At 42.0% G+C, this 22,018-nt stretch overlaps 1 protein-coding gene across 10 annotated transcripts in view; it reads right to left on the bottom strand.

Moving 5' to 3' along the window:
- The window catches only part of FOXP1 (forkhead box P1), a 568,729-nt gene that overhangs the window by 100,872 nt on the left and 445,839 nt on the right, over positions 1 to 22,018 (bottom strand). The gene's annotated exons all lie outside the window — the stretch shown is intronic.

The following is a 22,018-nucleotide window of genomic DNA, read 5'->3' as shown; positions in this document are numbered from 1 at the left end:
GAAATATTTTTTCCAATTGAGGTGTGAATGCAGGTTACTACAAACCAGAAGGCATATTGATAATATTTCCAAACAAGTAAATGTCTGCATTGCAACAGGGTCAGCGGGGGTGTGGGGGGGGGGGGGGAGCAGACGATCCCCCCATTAATCTGGCAGCAAAGGAGACAAAAGCGCCAGTTAATTGTCAATTTATGATCAGATGTTAAATGGGTGCAGCACAGATTGCTCCCACCCTAAAGTGTTTTGGTGTCAGATAAAAAATGTATTAATGAGATTTTTCAGGTCGCAAAAATGTGACCCCACCCTCTCATGCATATTCAAGAATGTTCTTTTTGGGGGAGAGGGGCCTTAAACGTGCCAGAATATGCCCTAAACCAGTGGAGTTCTGTCTCTTAAAGAGATAAGGCACTCGTTCAGGAGGGGCTGCCAGGGCCCCAAAGACAGGAAATAAAAATATAGGAAGTTCTCTCCAACCAATGCACAGTGAGAAAGTGGAAATGGTCATTTCAAAACACACAAGTGATTTTTTTCAAAGTTCTTAACAGTTACTTTGAGATTTAACGTCTGTGAGCATAATTGGGGTGCACTTTGATTAAGCAATTCGTTTTTTAATAAAGACAAGTTCTTCATGAGGCATCCATAAAACTTATGCTTGCTTTTTACAAATTGGACTAACTCCTTTGCAGGTCGGCATTGATCAGCTAATAGTCTCCAGGAGCATCAAAACAAGCAATAAACAAACAAACAACAAACATATACTTATCACCCAGCTGTGGAGACAGGCTTACACAAAATAGAGAGTGATGTAATGTGGTGATTGCACAAGGACGAAATTGCACAGTGGTGGCTTTAAGCACCACTGGACCACAGAGAAGGAGAGATGACTAGGGAGCAGGAGAGGTCTGGGAAGGCCCCTTGCGGAGTGGCATTTAAAGGACTGAAGGTTTGGATAAGGGGGGAGGTGACAGTGTGGGGAGGGAAGTGGCTCAGCGAGGTAACTCAGAGGCCACCTGGAGGCCTGCCTTCCTGCCCTCTCTCCAAACATGGCATGGTGACTCAGGATACTTCTAGGCAGGGAAATGTACCATTGGTGATAAACCTGGATATGCCTATGTATGCCCACACCATTTTCATGGATTCTGGACACTCAGCATCCCTGTTCCGTGTGTTAAAACTTGCAGTGACGTAGGAGACTTAACTAATGCCATTTCTTCACCACCACGAGTACCAGGACTTTAGAAAGGCCAAAAAAACTTAAAAAGTTTGAAAAGCAGCATTTGGATTGTGGGAGCTTTAGAAGAATCTGGATTATGGGGGCTTTAGATTGGGTTACTCAATTTATTATTTAGTTGTCAGAACTTGAACAGAAATTGCAATCCCCACTTTACAGAGGAACAAACTGAGGTTCAGAAAGACCAAGTGATGTTGTTTTCCTTCAAGAGCCAAGCACACCCAGCACCACAGGCCACAGGGCAAGCAGATACAGAATAGCTACAGAAATAGAGGCCAAGTTTAAAAACAAAAAAAGGAATACCTGGAGTGGGGGAAAGACTAACATTTATAGAAGTGTGAAAAAAATGCTATATACCGTACCGAAAAATATTTTTGATTCCCACATCCTAACACCCACAACAGATGCGGCCCTTGTTCAATCACCACATATTAAGAAACCTGTCAGTATCTAAATGAGTCCATTGTACAGCTGGCTGTATACTTAAGAACAGATTACTAGGATCCCACACCAAATTCTAAATACCAAATCCCACACCTGGGACTAAAATCATGTGTGATATTTGGTCCTGCTGAACCTTAAATGCAGAAGAAAGTGGAAGGTTTTACGGACCATTCAGAGCTGAGGATAAGAGATAAGATGCCTTAGGAGGAGTGGCTGGCCAGGATGTTATTCCCACACGCTGACGAACGGCCTGGTGGTGCGGGAGACACCAGCAGTGGTGCGGGGCCCCACGGTCCCCGGCTCCAAATCAGGTACCGGGACTGTTTTGCCAGATGCTGCTTGGAAATAAGAGCTTAGTATAGGGCACATGAATGGACACCTGCTCACAGATTTCTATCCACATGGGGAGCAGGAGACCCGCTCAGATAAGAGTCAGTCGTGGTACTGTGTTCTCATAGGAAACTACCGCAATTTCTGTTGCCACAAAGTTGACCTGCCAGGGTGAGTGAAATAAAAACTGATGAACAATTAGATGGGTCAAAAAATCAACTGCACGATGAGAGGCCAACACCTTAATTCAATCCCCCATCTTCTTCCAAACAACACGGGCATTTACACCTCCTTCCCCTACCCCAGTGAATTTCGGGGGGTGCCAAGGACATGCTCTGAAATGACAGAACTTAAGGATTGGCCAGTGGACTCTGTTGCTAGAGAGAACACGCTAGAACAACAGAAGGACTACAGAATATAGGTCCCTTGCTTTAGTAACTGGCTTGATGACCTGCCCAGGGAAGTGAGACTATTTTAGCATTTCTGACGTCTCCAAGGTACGGCGAAGCGGCAGCCACTTAGAAGTACTAAATTGCACTGGTAATGCCTGATTCCTGAGATCTGGGCATTTGTCTCCAATGAGCAGCCATTCCTTCTTGATTTACGCAGTGCTTTTACTTAAAAATATAAGTTAAGACTTCATCCATCTACAGGGAGCTACCGCAGTTAGTCCTGTATTGATATTGTTTATGCTGCTCTTGTGACTATGTTGACAGTGAAGCTAATTATGTTGTTTTTCTTCTGCTCATGCTTGGCCAAGGGAAAAGACTTGAGTTCCGGCTGTTCCACAAGAGTTTAAATTTCTCCTTATGACATCCTCCAAATTGCCATTATTAGCATCTGCATTTAATGCAACATTTTATAATGACAGTGTTCCTGCTTAATTTATATATGCACAGCATGACATGTCAACATTCAGGTGACTTACGAATATGATGGGTACGTAGGTTATGGAAAACATTTACCCCTGCCCCTCAGTCTGAATGGAAAGGCCCTCACCAAACATCACCAGTAAACAAAATTACATATGGAAAAGAAAAATGTCAACATAGTTGTCCCAGCTCTCAGCTGACAGGAACAATTTACTTTCTTTCATTTGTGATAAAACTACAATCCCTTGTTCTAATATAGTGTAAAAATGTATCAGTGGCCTGCTTCTGCCATGAGGTTAGAACAGATTCCACTTGAGTGCACAAAGTTCTCAGAGAGGCACATGTTTTAGGGCAGGAGCGCACCTCAGGAAGGGCATTAAGGATCACTAACACCGCCACCAAATGAGTCCTTATTTCCCCTCTGAAGAGTGACAGCATTTCTGGCACCCCCACATGCCAACTCCCACTTTTAAGCATAGCCAGAACTGGGTTGCTGAAGGGGAGAGGAGGCATGGCTCCTGGGGGATGGAAGTACATTTGAATATTTTTTGGCATTTAATTATGTAGGAATGGATGCTATCATATAAGGGCTACCTTTCTTCAGTCAAGTCAGCTTTTCTGGAGACCTGTGTGTACAGTAGGCCTGCAAAGTTGGGCAGAGGGAGCATGTTCCATCTTGCCCTCTGAACAATGCTCACAGGTCCCCCTCCGGGGCCAGCCACCCTCCTGTGACCCTAGGTTGACACACCCTCGTGTCAAAACCTTCTTTACGCCTGCCCTCTGCTGGCAAGCCTGCTGGGATGAGGAAACTGACTACTCCAGCTTACTCACAACTTCTAAAAGCTGCAGAGGGAAAGGACTTTCTAATGAACTATTAACTGGAACGTATAAATTAAGACACTTAAAAAAACGGAGGGGGGGAGTGCTGCGGGGGCGGGTGCACTGCTGGTGAAATACGGCACTTTGAGTGTAAAAATGCACATTCGTCTATTCGATTGCCGCTGGAGCACAGCACAGGACTGCCAAACTCTATAATTCAGCCGGACTAAGAGAGCGACCTGTATTACTGGTGGGCATCTTGCCTTCCCTTCTGCTCCCTCTCCGGGGAGAGCATGTTGGCGCATTTTCAATAAAACACCTTCTGAGCAGTAAAGGGCCACTGCTCCCCTTTCAGTGGTCCCTAAGGTTTCTTGATCCAGTACACTGAGCTGACTTGACTCGCAGCTCCACTTTTCTTCTGGCATTCCTAAGATCCGTATAAAGGGGGGGAAAAAAAAAACAGCAAAAGGAGATCGTTTGCTTATTCTTTGTTTAAGTAACAAATCAGTTACCTTTGAGATCGATTAGCTGGCAGAACTCACACAAAACACTGGGCGCTTTCCCAGGCCCGCTCTGGACCGCGTGTAGCCTGCAGGAGGGCTCTGGGCACGAGGGGGTAAATTCCCGCAGTGGCAGGCAGGGGTTTAACAGTACAATGCCTGTCGGTGTCAATGGGAAGCACAGGGCCTTACAAATCCCTGCATACCGTTGCAAAAATATATCTTCAAGATGGGAAAATGAAGCTTAGCGGTTGCAACCTCAAAAGCATTCAGGAAGTAGCACTCTTGACAGCGCTTTAGATGCCGAATAAAAGCTCTTATAAAGAACACCAATCCAGCCAACAATAAATCTTACACTGGGGAAGCCCGAGCAGAGCTGTGGAATCCCCTCCAAAGATAATTGCCTTCCACACTGTGTGGCATAGAAACAGCCACACAGAAGACATTTTCTGGGGCTCTGTAACTCTCTACGGATTTTCTCTCCTTAATCATCACCAATTACACACACACACATACCACCTTTCAGAGTGACCATATAAAACCCCAAGGGCTTGTCTTCTTTTCTATGGAGGGTAAGGGATGGGAGAGGAAGGCTGAGGATGGGTGTGCCCATTCAGAACAGAACATAGAGCACGTGTCAAGGTGCACAATCTTTGGTCTCTACCTCCCACTCTTTGAAGGCTCAGAGAGTTTCAAACACCAGGACATGCCCAATAGGCCTACAAAGGAGGGTAGGCAGACCTTCACTAGTCCAAAGTGCCCTCGAGCAGTATGTTTAACCCTGGGATGATGTAGGAGTACTAAATATGGTCTAGGGTTCTGTTAGTGACTTTATTATGAATTAATAGTGTGATTGTAGACAAGTCACTTCCCCTCTCTGGGCCTCACCTAAACGAAGATAAAGATGGAAGAGACAATCACAGTAACAATTACCATTACTGACTACCTATTATGTATCAGGTTTGCATTTTACACTAGCAGAGGACTCATCTCTAGGTATTCCTAAGCTTACAATTAAGGTCTTATGTGAAACTACCAGGAGTATTGGTTAAAAATATAAGCATGACTTTAGAGCATGGTATCTTGGGCACTATCATGTCCACAGCAAATCAGGGAACAGATGAAAGGAAAAAAAGGATTTTGGAAACAACTCAAAAGCCCCTATTTTGAGTCTCACTAGGTCATAAATCCTGGTGAAATCCCATGAAGGAGGTATTATTGTACCCACTTCACAGATGCTGGAACTAATGCTCTGAAAGCTGAAATTACTTAAAGCCTGTCTCACATCTTGTGAGGGGAGAGGTGGGATTTGAGTGACTCCCAAAGAAGGCTTCTATCCCACATGTTAAGCTGGACACCAAATTGGGGTCTGGAAATAAACCCAAGAACAAACAGGCTGGCCCAGCTTTTCTCTCTTGGAAGCAAGGGATATCACCAAGAGTCATCAATCAGTCAGCACAAATGGAACCTGAAATAATACAAAGGTACAATTCTGATATCCTCTTTACTTCTTACTTGAATCCACAGGGACAACCCTGCTGACCCCATGAATATGAAGTTTCCCCTGACGCTGTCAGTATCCACACCGAAGCTGATCAGATGAGGGAATCAGCAAGGGGCTCTGCTTTCTCTTGAGTAAGGAGCTTGCACCCTCCCATCTCCACTGCTGATAAGAGACAGACAGACAGGCAGACTTTCTCCTCATCTAGTTCAGGCATATCACTGAGCACCAGATGGTAGCCCAGCAGCCCTGGACTGAATGACGCCCAGGCTCTTCTGGCAACGGGCAGGGTCTCAGCTGTAGAGGTGAAATGCCAGTGTGATGGCCTTATTGTGTCCCTGATCACAGAAGGCACCCAAGCAATTTAGGGTTGTAGCTCTGGAGAGAAAGTGCTATGGGTCCCAATCCTGGCTGCACCATTTTCTGACTGGACTTTTGGTAAAGAACTGGTCTCTAGGTGCCTCAGTTTCCTCACCTATAAAAAGGAATTCATCCTAGTAATGCTCCCGAAGAGTCTGTTACAAGATTACAAGGATTAAATGAAAGAGAACGGCCTAGGATACTGTAAGCACGTAAAGGTTCCTCAATGTCATTATTATTTTACTATATACACCACTTTCCTTCAATTTCCTCCTTTTGCAATAATGTTTGTGTACTCTCTTAGACTTCCTATATTTCTGTGACATAGGTGTTTCAACCTGAACTCCTAAATTTAAGCAACCGCTCTCTCATCCAATTAATTTCAACATTGGAAGACGGTATTTGGATAATTTTTTAATCTCGGATAAGGAGGGCGTAACCCAAGAACAGTCCCCAAAAGGCAGAATGGCAGACCCACGTCAGTCAATCTCCAGGTGCACCACACCCACCAGCCAGCTCCTCACTCTTGTGAAGGAGTTCGGTAGTTCATTAAAGGAATTTTCAAGGATCTGCTGCCAACAGATAAGGAGAGGTCTGCCCTAAATGCTAAGAACGTGAGATCTAGTTCACAGAACCCGCGGCCTATATTTTTACACTGTTTTGCTACTATTGCCTCCAGGAAGGGAAGTGTTCCACGGAATCCCAGCCACCACGTTCCAGACAGTGCGCACATTGCACCCAAATAGATTACAGTTTAAATAACCAAATGAGTCGATTTTAAGATCCCTTTCAAAGTTTTCAAAATCAGCACTACCCTAAGTAAGGAATGGAGCCCTCCCAGTGCTCCCAGGGCACACCGCGTGGAACCAGCCATTTGATCATTTGCTGATGTTGAAAAAAAGAGAAACACACACAGGGAGCAGAGCACAGCGGCTCCTTCCTCGGCACAAGGGGGTAAGGGGACTCGGTAAATAAGACGAGGATCATGCTGAGTATTTGAGGATGATGCTCCGCCCAGGTAGCTGGGCTGGAAGGGTGGGAAAGGCCTTTTAGCTGGGGAAAAGTATGTGTCAACTTTCACATGGGCCATAATGTGAGTCCTAACACCAGGGAAACGTGTGGTACCTACCAGGGCTGGGGCAATTATAATTCATGCTCTAGCTCCCTTCCTTTGAGACCCAAGAGTCTTTCTTCTTTTTCCCCCAATTCACCTGTACTTCCTATCTCAACAAGTTACTCACCTCTTCCTGTCCCCATTCTTCCTGTTTTGGGCATGGTTTCTGTTCTGCATCTACATCATGCCCCGTATCTTACATAGCCTGTCCTATCTTCCTCCACTTCAGCTGAGTCCAACAGACACATAACCCCCTCCAGCTTGCAGAGCCTGATGTTCTGTATTCCTATCCCGGCATGCTCTTAACCTGGGATTCTGAAGTTTCAACCCTGAGGGGTTGAATCAGTGGGTCTGTGATGGACCTCTGCAAATTTTTGGAGGGTGAGAACCACTAGCATCATGTTAAGGAGCATGGATGCAAGGATTGGCTATTTTGGTTATCCAAGCAGTTAAAGAATATTGCCTCAGATATGATATGGGTATCTTGTACAATCAGAACGAAAGCATGAGGAGAATTCACATCTACCAGGGGCAAATTCAGAAAGCATTAGGGACTCCTATACGAATCCCTTAGAGAGGAAACCGACCTCTCACACGAAACCAGCCAGTCAAGACCTCCCCTGGTACCCCATATATCACTCCTTTTTGCCGTGAGGCTCTCATCCGTGGTTCATTGGACCGTCCCTGCTGTGGAGGCAGCCTAGCTGAGTGGGGGTGAAGGCGGCTCCCATTAACGTACTCATGTGTTCCTTCTGAGCTAAGTGGAGGCAAGAGGGACAACTACAGTCCCGTCTAGTTCTGTGACACTAAATGCTGCAGGAAAGTGAAAAAGAATTCTTCTATCACACAAATCCTCCTCCTTGACAGAGAAACAAACACATATACACAAGTAGAACAGAAGAGGCCACCCCACTGACTGAGCCACCTCCCATCCATGGCACTCCATCTGGGGTGCTCTCCCTTCCCTGACCCCCTACAGCATGGACCGTCTATGCTGGTCCTTTCAGGGTTCTAGCAAATACTAACTTAGCTCATCAGTGCAAAAAATGATGCCCTGTCCATAATAAACCCCTTCACAGTAATTAAGTTTATAAACAAATGGATAAATGAATGAATGAATGAATGAATGTTTTTTTCTTTCTTCCTCATTCCTTCATTTGTTCCTTCTTTTGCATTTCATTTATGTTTTGTGCACCTATTTTCTGCAAACTATAAGCTCCAAGAATCAAATTCAATACTCCTTCTTCCTTCACTTTGGATACACAGTAAGGAAAACATAACTTGGCACACGTTAAATAATAGTATCTGTTAAAAGAACGAAGCATCAGGTTCACAGTGGAATCCTTCATGCCAAATCCCACATCAACCAAATTGAGACTAAGCCACATTATAAAGTTTCGGCTCTCCTAGGCTTGGAAACTTAAACCAGCCAATCAAGACTCACCTGATCAACCCCAGTCAGGTAACCTGTCTGACAGACCCTGTAATGCCCTCAAGGGAAGTAACTGTAACGACCACTCAGCTTCCTGTCTCGGTCTCACTCCCTTCTGCCTGTGGAAGTCTTTTATTTTGTGTATCTCTTCAGAGCTCCCTTCTTTCTGTTAGACTGGATGCTGCCCAACTGGCAACGACTTTTGTTCAAATGAATTCTTAAAAGTCTTAGTATGCCACCCTTTATCTTCTAGTGTCTCTGCCATCAGATGTGGGTTCTGAGAAGACCCTCAAGGGCCCCCAGGGGCAGGAAACACCCAGACACAGGTGCCTGTTGAGGCCCTTGGGCTTGCTGCTTTCTCACTGCCTCCAGAGGTCGCGGGTAAGTCCCTCCAGGACCCTAGCTCTCCAGCTTTTTCATTATGAGCTTTCGAACTTCATTTGAGCATTTTTTTTTCTGGACTGGGTCTGGAAACCCAGCTGGAGTCAGTCTAGGTCCAACCTAAAAACCAGCCTGGGTCCAGGGTTGGACTCGGTCTGATGTAAGCTGGACTGAGTCCACTGTGCAGCCTCCATGAGATAATTTTGTTTTAAGGCTGAACAAGCAGGTTAACCTTCCTAAAGATAATTTGGGATTACAGTGTCTATGATGGAGGACTTTCAGAGTAGGTAAACTTATCCATTTACAAGATGTCTTAGATAAAAAGTTTATCTTTTTCTCAGGGGTCTCAGAGAAGCACTCAACATAAAGGGTCGAGGGAAATTTATTTTTCCTTTTCTATAGTTTCTGCAACCAGAATAAGAACTGCTGGACACCCAACTCACTCCAGGGCCTGCAGACAGATCTGGGAAAAACTGGCAGAAGCCAGCAAAGGGTTGGAACTTCTACCAAAGTCAGCTCTCCCAGGTATGTATCTACAGCACCTAATTGAGAGAGGAAGATAACATTTCACATGTCCCCTGTCTTCTAAATTCAGAGTAGCAGGCAAAAAACATTCGTAAGAATTAGATCTTTGAATTGGGACTCATGAGTGGGCTTTCAAATACTTGTTGGCTGTTGTTCCTTTCTCTCCCAGGGATGGCCACTGACTTCATTTGTCTCATTTTTTTTTTGTCTCCAGAACTTGCCTTGGCAACCGTTAGGTTGGGGCTCCCAAAAGTGGCCAGACAGAAATGTGGGTTGTACCCCATTTGAGGCTAGATTTGGCTAGCCAGAAATATGAGCTGCATTGCATTTGTGGTTACAGTCCTACCAGCTACGGCTAGCGCACAGGGGAATTGTCTAGCTCTTTCTTTCTATTGGTTACCTTTGGGAATGCTCTGGATCTTAGGAGGGTAGTATCTTTTGTACACTCTTTGGGGATAACTCTTGCATCCAAGGGGTTGTTCAGTACTGTCAGGAATGTTTACTGATTGTTCCAGCTGATACTTGAAAAGATATTTCAAAGGATTTTTTTTTTTTAAGTAACTCTATGGTCAGAAATTGGAAGCTGATATTCAGAGACTGGTAGGAACTTTTTTAGACCTTCTCCCCTATACTAGAAACAAAAGCTGTAAGATCTCTGTTTATGTCTACGTATGTTTATATATGTCTAGGTATGTTATAAATGTATGGTATTTTTTTCTACCTCTGGATGGTACTGCCAAAATTAATTTATAAACAACTCTATGTAATTGACTTAAACACAACAAGAATTTGTATAAATCAAGTACAGTGGCCTTGAACAATGTGGGGGTTATCAGCACCAAATCTTCATGTAGTCAAAAAAACACGTAGAACTTTTGACTCCCCAAAATCTAACTACTAATAGCCTACTGTTGACCAGACACTTTACTAATAACATAAACAGTCAATTAACACATATTTTGTATGTGATATGTACTATGTACTGTAGTCTTACAATAAAATAAGCTAGAGAAAAATTTTTTTTTCAAATTGTTGCAAATCTCCAAAAAATTTTCCAGTATACTTATTGGAAAAAAATCCCCATATGAGTGGACCCAGGCAGTTCATGACCTTGTTGTATGAAGGTCAACTGTTTGCTCTCAGAAATATAGAAACAACCCAATGTTTTTCAAGTTCATGTGACTTAGGATAATCTTTAGTAAATAAAAGCTTGTTTAAGTTTGTTGGCTGAATTAAAACAGGCATGTCCTTCAGAGTTATCAGCATTGAATATAATACTTTCGTCTACCTAGATTTACTAAAAGTTAAATAAGCTAATGTTACCTCTATCTCTGTTACAGAATGTGCCAGCAAGAAAGATAGCTTAACATGATGGTTAGCTGATGTCCTGTGAAATTTTCATGACTACTCTAAACATAACTGTTAAGAACAAGTGAATTAAATAAATCTAAGTAAGATAAAGTTTATAAATGAACTTTTCAACAGCAATTCTGTTTTACGGTATGTCTATTTAAAAATAGTTTCCAGAATCATCTTGGTTACTTAAAACCTTACAAGTTACAAGGATAAGTTAAATGATGGATATTCATTGAACGTCAGGGTCATTTCCAAGGAAGATAAAATAATGAAACATTAATTACTGAATACTGGTTTATCTCATGTTTGCTTCTTCTTACAGAGGAATTAAAGATATTTGGGTCTATTTGTAAACATGTTTAGTGCAACACTGGAAAATTTACTATTCGGAAGTTATACTTTTAGAAATTATGAAATATATTTATAAATTTGCCAGTTTACAAGTGTTCACTTCTTAGTTTTCACTAGGGATTAAGGATTCTAAGGGTTAAGGATTCTAGTTAATATATGTAATTAAAACTATTATAAAGAATACAGGTTTTAAAAGCATGCTATATACTATCAATACCTTACTTATGTAAAACTGAAACTTAATTTTCTTTCATCTGCTAAAAGCGCAGTTTTCCTGGACTACTGTTCTGCTCTTGGCAAGAGATTGTGAAGGACTTTTCTTTATGTTTTAAGTAATCTACCAAGAAAACAAAGATTTTGTCTTACTAAAATAATTTATGGGGCTTCATATCGTTGTTAACAGGACTTTGATTACTTCATAAAATGCAGTTTTCTCAATATTAAGAGAGCTAACTTTTGTTCACAACAATGTAACCTTCTATATTTTCATTAACATCTTCTATTGCCACTTTATTAAATAATTAATATTTCATAATGATCTTGAGTCTATTTAGTCAAATGTTCAACCCTTTTGACATTTTAACAAAATTCCCAGAGTGAAATTCCAAATGAAGTCTTTTGACCTTGGACTAACTTTGGGATTTTCCAGAGAACCCCTGAAATATCTCAAAAAATTTATTGTTTCGACTCACAAAAAGAGAGATATTAAATTAATTAGGTTCCTTTGATATGTTAAATTACATGGGAAGCATTATCAAATAAGAAGTGATGTTAAACTGTCTTGGCTTATATTTGTATAGCTACATATTATTAATGTAAGTATTCTAGAAACTGGGTAAAAATTCCTCAAAGTCTGATTCCTCAAAGTTATCGGTCATAATTCCAGTTATCTTAAAACGTGTGTCACAGAAGTAACCAAATTTCTTTGTCAATTCTATTATAATGAAGTCTTATCAGATCTTTAGCCAGGACATTTTTAAGGCTTTTATCATTTACAGACAGCTATTGTTTTGCTCTGATGCTTTTGCAAAAGTGCTTCATCTTCAGAAAGATTCATGGAAAGGATTCTGAAAAGTACTCTAGAATACAGGTTTTTGATAATTTTAAGATCATAAAACTGAACTGGGTAAAAATTTCCAGAACTAATGGAAAGAATTAATAACATGGGATTGAATTAACTGATAAGGATGATTATAATTTTTGTATTATTTTATAATGCTTCCAATTTTCTCTCACCCTCCTCATTTGGAATCACTAAGAACAAAGAGTGCCCTTGAACCTCCGTTGAAGGGACTATACTAGATCCTCCTTGATATCCAGACAGCAGTCAAGTTTCAGGAGTTTGAATTTTGGGTGGACATCTTCCAATTATAAAGGGTTCCTCCAGTCTCCTAGAAATCTTCAAGCTGGAGATCTAAAATTAATATTGACTGTTTTCCCGGATGTTTCTCCCCAGATGAGGGGAAAGACATAAAATAAACAAGTGGTGTTGCATCAAACTAAAAAGTTCCATCACCAAAATGAAAAGGTAACCTACTGAATCAGAGAAGATATTTGCAAGTGATATAATTCAATAAGGTGCTAATATCCAATATCCATAAAGCCTGCATACAACTCTACACCAAAAACAAACAAAACAGAAATAGATTCATAATAAACAGAGAATAGACTGGTAGGCTTCCATGGACAATGGGGGGTAGGAGGATGTGAAAGGATGGGTGAATTAGGTGAAGGGGGAAAATAATTTGTGACACTATTTGATATCTTGATATGGGTGATGCTAACATAAGTATATACATATGTCAAAATTCATGGAGCTGTACATTAAGGTTTATGAATTTTACTATATGTACCTCAGTTTAAAAAAAATAAAATAAAATTCATTAGGGAGCTTCCGCCCCAGAAGCAGATGGCCTCATGAGGGGATGGCTTTCCCATGACCATAGATCAAGATCTTCATCTCCAAAATGAAAACTATATTCCTTTTGCCTTTCTGCTACTTGATTTTTCTCTCTGTTAGTGCACAGGAAGACAAAGCAGCTATCCCTGAACCGACTAAAGCAATAGCTGCCCAACAATAAGCCCTGACCTGTTGGGTCAAAGTTGTTCTTGAAAGGTGGATAGGCCTTAATGAAAGCTGAACAAGGAGGTATTCATCTTGCGACTGACAACGCATTTGTATTGATACTTGTGGGGAAGCCAGACTCAGATACGTGAGATCACTGGACGAGCCAGTTAATTTAAGAAAGTGACTCCTTCAAAGGGGTCTTTTCTTTGACTTACTTGATTCTGATCAGTTCGGGTCTTGGGGTGCTCTTCAGAGTGCTCTGCAGTCTGGGAACTCCCCTGCCTCTGATAAGTGGTCTCCCTGGTGCCCTGTATTCTCTTAAGGGTTTTAAATGCAGATTTGTAGCCCTGACCACCACGCAAATGATCTCCCTAAGACTACCACGCCAGAAGCAACGAAGAGAGTGACCAACGTAGAGCATATGAGCGTCATGTCATGACCTGTGAATACCACAGAGAGATTCAGCAAAAGAAAATGCAACACAACTGCAAAAATTCCAGAATGGTAGGAGTAGTGATGATGCCTTAAATACTGGTTACATCTCTCAGGTGAAGAGAGTCTGATCAAAAGGCAGAAAGGGGGGAAATATTTTTTAAAAAGAAAGAAAGAAAAAAAGACAATAGGCTCAAAATGGAGTCATTTATGCCAACCCCGACCAAACTGAGACTTAATTACAGTTTCAGCTTTCCCAGACTTGGACTCTTAAGCCAGTCAGTCAGGAACCACCTGATTGGCGCTAGTCAGGTAATCCGTCCAATGGGCCCCTGCCCCCACCTGAAGGAAAGTAACCTGCAACAACCAAGCTACTTTTCTTTTCTAAAATCGTGTTCCTTCTTTCTGCCTCCAGAAGTCTTCATTTTATACAGCTCCTTGGGGGGTTCCTTTCTATCTGCTAGGTTGAATGCTGCCCAGTTAGAATCAGTTTTTGCTTCAGTCAACTCTTAAAATTTGTAACGTGCCTCAGTTTATCTTTTAACACATCCCTCTATGTAACAGGCACAGCCAATAACAAGAGAAAGATCTCTACATCGCTAAATTACAGGCTACACCTTGTTGATGACAATGGTATGACTGAGAGACCTCACATGGAAAAATGCATTCACGTACCACAATCATCGATCAATCAGATCCTCTGAAAGTTTAAAATAAAAAAAAAACTTGAATACAAATTATGATTCAAAGATTACACAAATTACTCGAGATTTTATAGCTGAGTAAACTCTAGTCACCAAATCCAACACGTGTACCTACTGAAGGTGGGCAGCTCTCTTGATTTTTCTCAAAAATCACCTACCTTCCATTTGGCCTGCTAATTTTGTCAAATGAAAAGAATCCTGAATGAAGCTAAGATTGCAAGGGTGGGAACACAATTCCCTAAGCTGCTCAGGTGTTGGCATGAGAACACCCTGAAACTGGGTTTTCACTGCTCAAGGTGTGTCTGCTCCATTCTGCTCTGTTGGTAATGCCTCTTGTCTGACACAGCTAGAAAGAGAAAGATTAGGAAAAGCTATGGGAAAGCCACGGCCACACTTCATGGGGACCATCAAACAGCCACAGATAGTGGCAACGTTAATCCTTTTCTTCAGAAGCAGAAGACCTAGTGCTGGGAGACCTCTGCTTCTCTTTAGTCGCCTGGATTCTAGGAACTACAGATTTAGGGGCCAAGTTAATCCCAACAGTGATGCTGTTTATTTAAGCCTGTACCACAGTGTCTCTACCCCTTCCTGCCACAGCCTCACAGTGTCTTGGTTTTGTCCCTCCCCTTTAAAGCACTAAATAGCTTCTGATTTTGTTTCAAACACAGAGCCAGCAAGGAAGGGCCTTCCACTTTGTTCTGCCATGACCACCATCCCCACAATGTAGCGTCCAGAAATGAGTACGACAGGCCAGGTGTCCTCTCTCTAGTCCAGAGGAGGACAGAGGCTCAATTCCTCATTATTCTATTAATGCTGCTGAGTGCGGTGCACTGGTGACCCGTCCCCCACCGGGTCACGACCGGCTCCTCCTGATTTTACAATCATCCCCTAACCGTCACTGAGCGACCGTTAAGCTAGAGCTCTTTCCTCCATCCTTGTGTGGTGATCTGGACTAGGCGTCCATTCCCATTAACACTCTCTTTCAACGCTGATTGGGAATTTCAGCCTGCTGAGACCTTTAAAAAAAAAAAATCATGATTCTTTATCCCAGAATATTAACTCTTCCCCATCCTTTCTCAACATGTACATTTTCAATAATCTCTCAGGTCCTCAAATTTTATCATCTGAGAATTATTGTGATCAGCTTTCTAAATGTTCACATTCCCGTGTTTTACAACATCGGAACTGCAGTGCTCCTGTTATTATCTGGCAATTACCACAACCAGTGTCATGCCAGGGTTAATTCACATTTGTCACCTGTTCAGACTGACAGCACGAGAGAGGTTATCCCCTCCCACCACCCTCACTCAGCAGCAAACACAGTGCCTGGATCTTCGTGGGTGCTTCAGAAACAAATATTTTTGAATGCATAAATGAACAAACTTGCTTAACCTTTACCACCACTCAGTGAAGAGATCGTATAATTTATCTACATATTATAGATGAGGAAACTGAGGTCTAGAAAGTTAAATAACTCTCTTAGAATCAGGCACCTCATTACATGGAAACAACACTTAAATATAATGCCTGGAAAGATTACATAGCACGTGAAAGACACTCTACTTGCTCATTCCAGAGCATGACCCCCCAAAACTCGGGTCCTCTGCCCCTTTTTCTTGTGTCTTACTAGTGTGGGTCACACTCTCCCAATGACTTCCCTAACCAGCTCTCATTTTCTCCTCTCTGCAGAAACAGACGTGGCTAAAGAAATTTCCAAATTAAAACCTGGCAATGGTTTCTATATTCTTGTTTCCTAAACCTATAAATCAAAACTGTCTAAACAGGTCATAAATGTTCCTCAGCGATATAATGGGAAAAGTCCTGATTTATGGTGCCGGTAGAAGCATTTTAAATAATTACATAAGAGTTTTGAAAAATGCAATTAACACCTTTAGAAGTTTTTTGAAATGAAAATGAATCTCTGGAGATGACTGTTCCCATACATAAAGATAGCCAGTTAAAAAATAAACATAAAGCTACAAGATGCTATGAATGATCCTATGGGGACAGGGCAGAGGAGGTTGTATTTACAATGGAAGTCACTAGCATGACCACATGCACGTTTTAGCTCTGCAACCTTGTCACACGGTAACATAATTAGCACATGTCATTATCAAATATCCAAATTAAATCACCAAATAAACACCAGGGTTCTGTTCAGCCCCAGCTGATGCCTCGCTCCCTCAGCACTGACTTGACACATCCTACCTACCACACTGTCCTTTGGAACACTTCAAATCCTCCTACCTGCTCTTGCAAATCTGGCCAATGTTCTTCCCTTCCTCTTTCTCTCCATTGGTGATTCATTTCCTCCTTCAAAATCCAACCTTCTACAGATGAAGTCACTCCACACCTCCTGCCTTAACCCTAACTTCCCCGTCATCTCGGAATCGCTGCCTTCAGGCTTTCCACACAGTAGTAGTTATTATCTCATTTCATGAACCAATTTTTCAACTCCACTTAGGATAATCATCTCTCTCTTTGTGCCTCACTCCATATTCTTCTCTTTGGTCCATCTTACCAACACTTTCTCCGAAACACTTTCAACTGTGGAAGTAGCCCAATAAGGCCACTTCAGACTAGGCTCACTTTTTAAGTAAATATGTATTGCTTAATGTTACCTGTTACTCATTTTCTTCTAGATTTATCTTGGATTAGAACACTGCACAACACTGAACCTGACCTTGACTTTCCTCAGGGTCCTTTCAGATCCAATGGGAATTTGAAAAGTGTCACAACACTCCACAATTCACATGCGGAAATGGTCCAAGACATCTCCCAGGTCTTCCCATCACTGCACTTAGCACTCAGTGACTACCCAAAGAGAAACTCCCAGCCACCACCCTGGCCATGAGAAATGAAGAGAAACTTTGATCTGGAATAGATTTAGAGATCATGTTAATCTCACCCCCTCATTTTCCAGATGAAAAAACTCGTGCCCAGGAAGGAAAACCAACTAGCCACAGGTCATACGTCTCACAGTTACTGGCAGAACAATGCCAGAACCTAAAACTTCTGACTCCTAATTAGGCATTCTTTCCATTGCTTCACACCACCTGGCAGGGCTTCTATAGGGGGAACCACAAAAATGAAAATAATCAACCTCCAACACTCAACATTCTTGTTTGTTTGTTTGTTTGGGGTATACTTAGGGGGACAACAGTCTTCCTGTATTTGTTGGAATTAGCAGTGCTTTCTAACTGTAAATTATGAATTAAAAATACCTTCAATTATTACTCACCAAAAGCAAAGGACATCAAGATTTAAGTCACCTTCCACTGTCACTTGTCGAAAATCGATGTAACTCATTCTGGGCCATTAACCTAGAGCTGAGCTGTCCAATAAGGTGGAGACATGTGGCTATTGAAATTTAAATTAATTACGATAAAATAAAATAAAAAATCCAACTCCTCAGTCACACTAGCCACATTTCAAGTGTCTATTAGCCTGTGTGGCTAGCAACTACCATGCTGGACAAGCACAAATAATTTTTTCCACCACTATAGAAAAATCTATCAGACAGTGCTGACTATCTAGAATATACCAGTCTATGAAGTGGGCATAATATGAAAACCACTATAAAATGAACTGTAAGTTTGAAATATAGACATTCTCCAGCAACAAGGGGCTGGCAAAAATATTCTAGGCCCACTGTCTCTGGTTTCTGAGGAGGAAACTGAGTCCTAGGAAATTTATTTATACTGTCTCCCCAAGCTTTACAAGTAGTCACAGCATTGGGATTGAACCCCAAGCTGCCCACCATTTAAGAAGTGATTTTTCTACTAACCCTGATGACTGGCTGAACACCAACAACATGGTATGCCTCACCCTCTTCCAGATGATGTGGGGTCAGATGTCTACACAGCATCTAGTTCTCCCTGTACTGAAAGGAAAACTGAGGTCCAACAACTTGCCCCTTCTGTATTCCGGGTCTATGTACTTGACGGAGCAAACTCTATCCAGGGGAATCCAGAGGTGGGCATGTGGCCTAGTCTCAGCCAATGAGCATATTTCCTTTCCCTTGTGCACAGTGATTGGTTCAGGTACAGCTGACGCAAGTCACCGGGTCAATTCTGAGACTTTTGTTGGAATTATTGGGCGACAGGTACTCCCTTCCTGCAGGGGTCACTCAGTTGTAAACTTGTGACTCTGGAGCTCTAAGAAGCCACTTTGCCTCAGCAGGAGGAGACTCTTGACCAAAATAATAAAGCCAACACAAAAAGAAAGCGGAACCTGTAAAAACAGAGCTAGACCAGAGCCTGGTGACGTTACTTCAGTGCCCAGTACCAGCGGTATCTGGGGCCAGGCTAACCCTTGAACTTTCAAATTCTGTGAGCCAGTAGATACATCCCCCCATCACTAGCCAGGCTGAGATGGGTTTTTGACATTTGCATGTGGAAAGGTTCTGACTAACACTCTTTCCACAAGGAGATTAGAAAGAAGTCATGGTAATACTTCCAATCAACCTTGAAAAGCACAGCAAGAGAGAAACACCACATGTCAAAGCACAGGATGGCAGCTACAAATCTTGGTTCACCTGCTGTCATTCTGGGAGGGATTCCCCAAGTCAACCCCAATGGTACTCAAACTGTCCCAGCCACTCATCAATTACTAGGTTTCAATTCAACACGTGTGTTTTTCTTTCAATCACCCAAATTTACAAGTTTCTTACCAGGGCAGGCCCACTACATCACATTAAATTCAATGAAGTGTCTTTTATTCACAAGCCCTGGGAATTTCTTCAAGATATTTTCACTGTCTAAAAAAAAAAAGAAAATACAAAGAAATCCCCCCAATCTCATGATGCAAGTCCAATAAAGACCTCACAGTCTAATGGCTTTTGGTCTCCACTCAAAATTCTTTCACTGACCTTTTTCACAAACTCTGCACTGATTCCCCTACTCTTGGGTCTGTCTCCCCCTTTTTCCACTGAAGTTTCTCTTTTTCTCCTAGGTCCACTTTGCCAAATCATGACAATCGTATATTCACAGAGTCTGGCAATAAGTGATTTACAAAATCACTTATTGATTTTAGAGTCATCCATATATATATTCTGGGGAACTACATTCTGCCCTCGTGGTGGTTCATTTGAAAGTGTCCGCTGTGTAGGCTCTGCTGTTTGCCATCACTTCTTGAGACCAGGCCGCTTGAACAGGATAAGTTTTTAACAGATTAACCTCCCCTGAAACAACGTTAATTTTTTAAAAGGCTTTGATTTCGCCTTGATGAAAATGATTTTTTAAGCTTAATCACTGTTTAAATATATGGATTTGGACATGAAATAGCTGTTCTCTTCTCCATTAGTGGCTTGTTTATTTCATTCAATGAATTTAGCAAAATTCACTTATTTCTATTCAGCTTTCCTCTCTGTCCAGCTCATCAACAGTTCAGAGAAACTATTTCTTCCATGTAGCTTTCCCACCTCATTAATACTCATTTAGCAGCCCAAGATTTCATTCATTCTCCAGTTACTAGACATGCTAGCTGAAGATGAGTGGGGTATCCTATGGCTTAGGGTTGTAACTAATAATATTAACTCTGGTGTTTTAAAGTCATCCCCAAACAATTCCATCAGTTTCTGATTATATTATTACCATCTTTTGTTAAAAGTATGTCACATGCTGGGTGTCTCTGGTGGGTGATTTCCCTCCATGTTTTCATTCTATCCTTCCCTTAAACTTGTGAGGCGGGTATCATTTATAGCAATTTTACAGACCCACAAACAAAGGTGAAAAGTTAAAGATCTTGCCCAAGGTCACGGTGGCAGGTCAGAATTCAGACACGGTTCCCTGTGCCTCTAAAGCCTAAACTAATTCTCTTGACTGCATGGTCAACTCTAAAAATTTGAACTAAGAATATCAGATGGCAATTCTTCCTAATTGTGTTGTTTGTAGTTTTAAATCTGAGAGCTGTACCTCGAGCTGGTAGTTGCACTCTCCTATCTTTTGTCTTTGGGCAAGGGGCAAAAAGAGGGCTCTGCCCTCTCTGCATGTTTCCCAGCAGTCCTTAGTTAACCCATGGATGATCAGTTAATTCCATATAAAATAAACCCATGAGCCCTGCTTAAAAAGGAATCTTCCGACTCTCCCTTCTGTGACAACACAGTATACCACTGTCATTATTATGAGATTTATTGAGAAAAAAGTGTGTGTGTGGGGGGGACACATTTAATAAGTGTCATGCTAATTTTATTCCTGAAAATCTGGAATAACTGCTGCCTTTTCCACTATCCAGTGTCTCTGGCTGGTTGAGAGATAAGGGCTTCAATCCCAGGCCATAGGGAAGCCATCTCCCATTTCCCCAAGTCAGTCGATGAGAGAGGCACAGACTGAAAGCCTGAGCTCTGCCTTGCCAGACACTTTCCAAGAATGCCTCTCTTCCAAGTCATGAGTGACATCCCACATGACCCTGGGCTGCAAACTTCTGCCCCAGAGCAAAGTAGAAAATCAGTTTATGTAAAATTAAAAGCTATTTGCTTGATCCATCACTTGCTCCCACTCCAGTCTACTTTCAACTGTAACACATTCAGCTGGAATTACAGGCTACCCTTCCATCCGGCACTGGGGCAGAGAATCTATCTATGCACAACCATGGAGCATTAACAGTACAGAAAAATAATGACTTCCGAAGCACAGGGCACCCTACCCAAACACAAGCTACATGTGTGTTCACAGATGGAAACTAACGGCCGTTTACCCTGAAGGCCCTATAAGAAAATGCAGTCACCTTTACAGTAAAATGCAACTTTCTATTCCACATGGCACAAGCTGAGAAGAAGAGAGCAGGGAATGAATTCCAACAAAGAGCTCTCACAGCCCCCTGGATTTCTTCGGGAGAGTCGAGTCCACCAAGAACTATGCAGGCCCCGCATAGCTGAACTGTACCACTGATGAGATCATAAGGCCAAAGCAAAAGAGGGCTGCCGGCTCAGAGCTTTGCTGGGTGGGTCAGGGAACAGAGCCCATGTGACATCATACTGTGTCTCGCTCTGGAGGCACGCTTAGCTAGCAACGTCAGAAATCTAATGTGGATTAATTGAACAGAAGAAAACAATAGGGGTTTTGTCTGGCAAACAGTTACACAGCACACTGAAGCTAATGTAAACAGGCTAGAGTCACACCAGAGCTATTCGGACCATTTCCCAGATACAACAAATAAGGGCACGCATTCCTTGTCGGTGTATCATGAAATGACAACGAAAGTCATCCAGAGTTTCCTGTTGAGATGCCACCAGGCATTGACAAAAGCTTAATAGTGACTTTCTGAGACTTCTGTGGTTTTAGCACTTTGTCAAAACAGGATACTATTTAAATTAAAAATTTACTGATTCAAGTTCAGAAAAACCCTGCTTTGCTGTTTTTATAACCAAATTCGTGGGTGGGGAATCTTTGACCTTTATTTTTTCTTTTTTTCTTTTATGGCACCTTATATGGGCCTGAGAAGGTACTATATTTAGCAAGCTAGTTTTGAGAACGGAGGCATCTAAGCAAGATGACTATCACTTTCTATGAATTACTGTACATGTGAAATCATGGGCTTGTTACATTATGCAAAAGCAGCTCATGTGAAACAAACAAAAACACCTGTTTGCATACAGT

The sequence above is a fragment of the Manis pentadactyla genome, chromosome 1, assembly GCF_030020395.1.
Source record: "Manis pentadactyla isolate mManPen7 chromosome 1, mManPen7.hap1, whole genome shotgun sequence".
Lineage (NCBI taxonomy): Eukaryota > Metazoa > Chordata > Mammalia > Pholidota > Manidae > Manis > Manis pentadactyla.
Note: the sequence above shows the minus strand (reverse complement) of the source record. Positions and strands in the feature narration are given on the sequence as shown.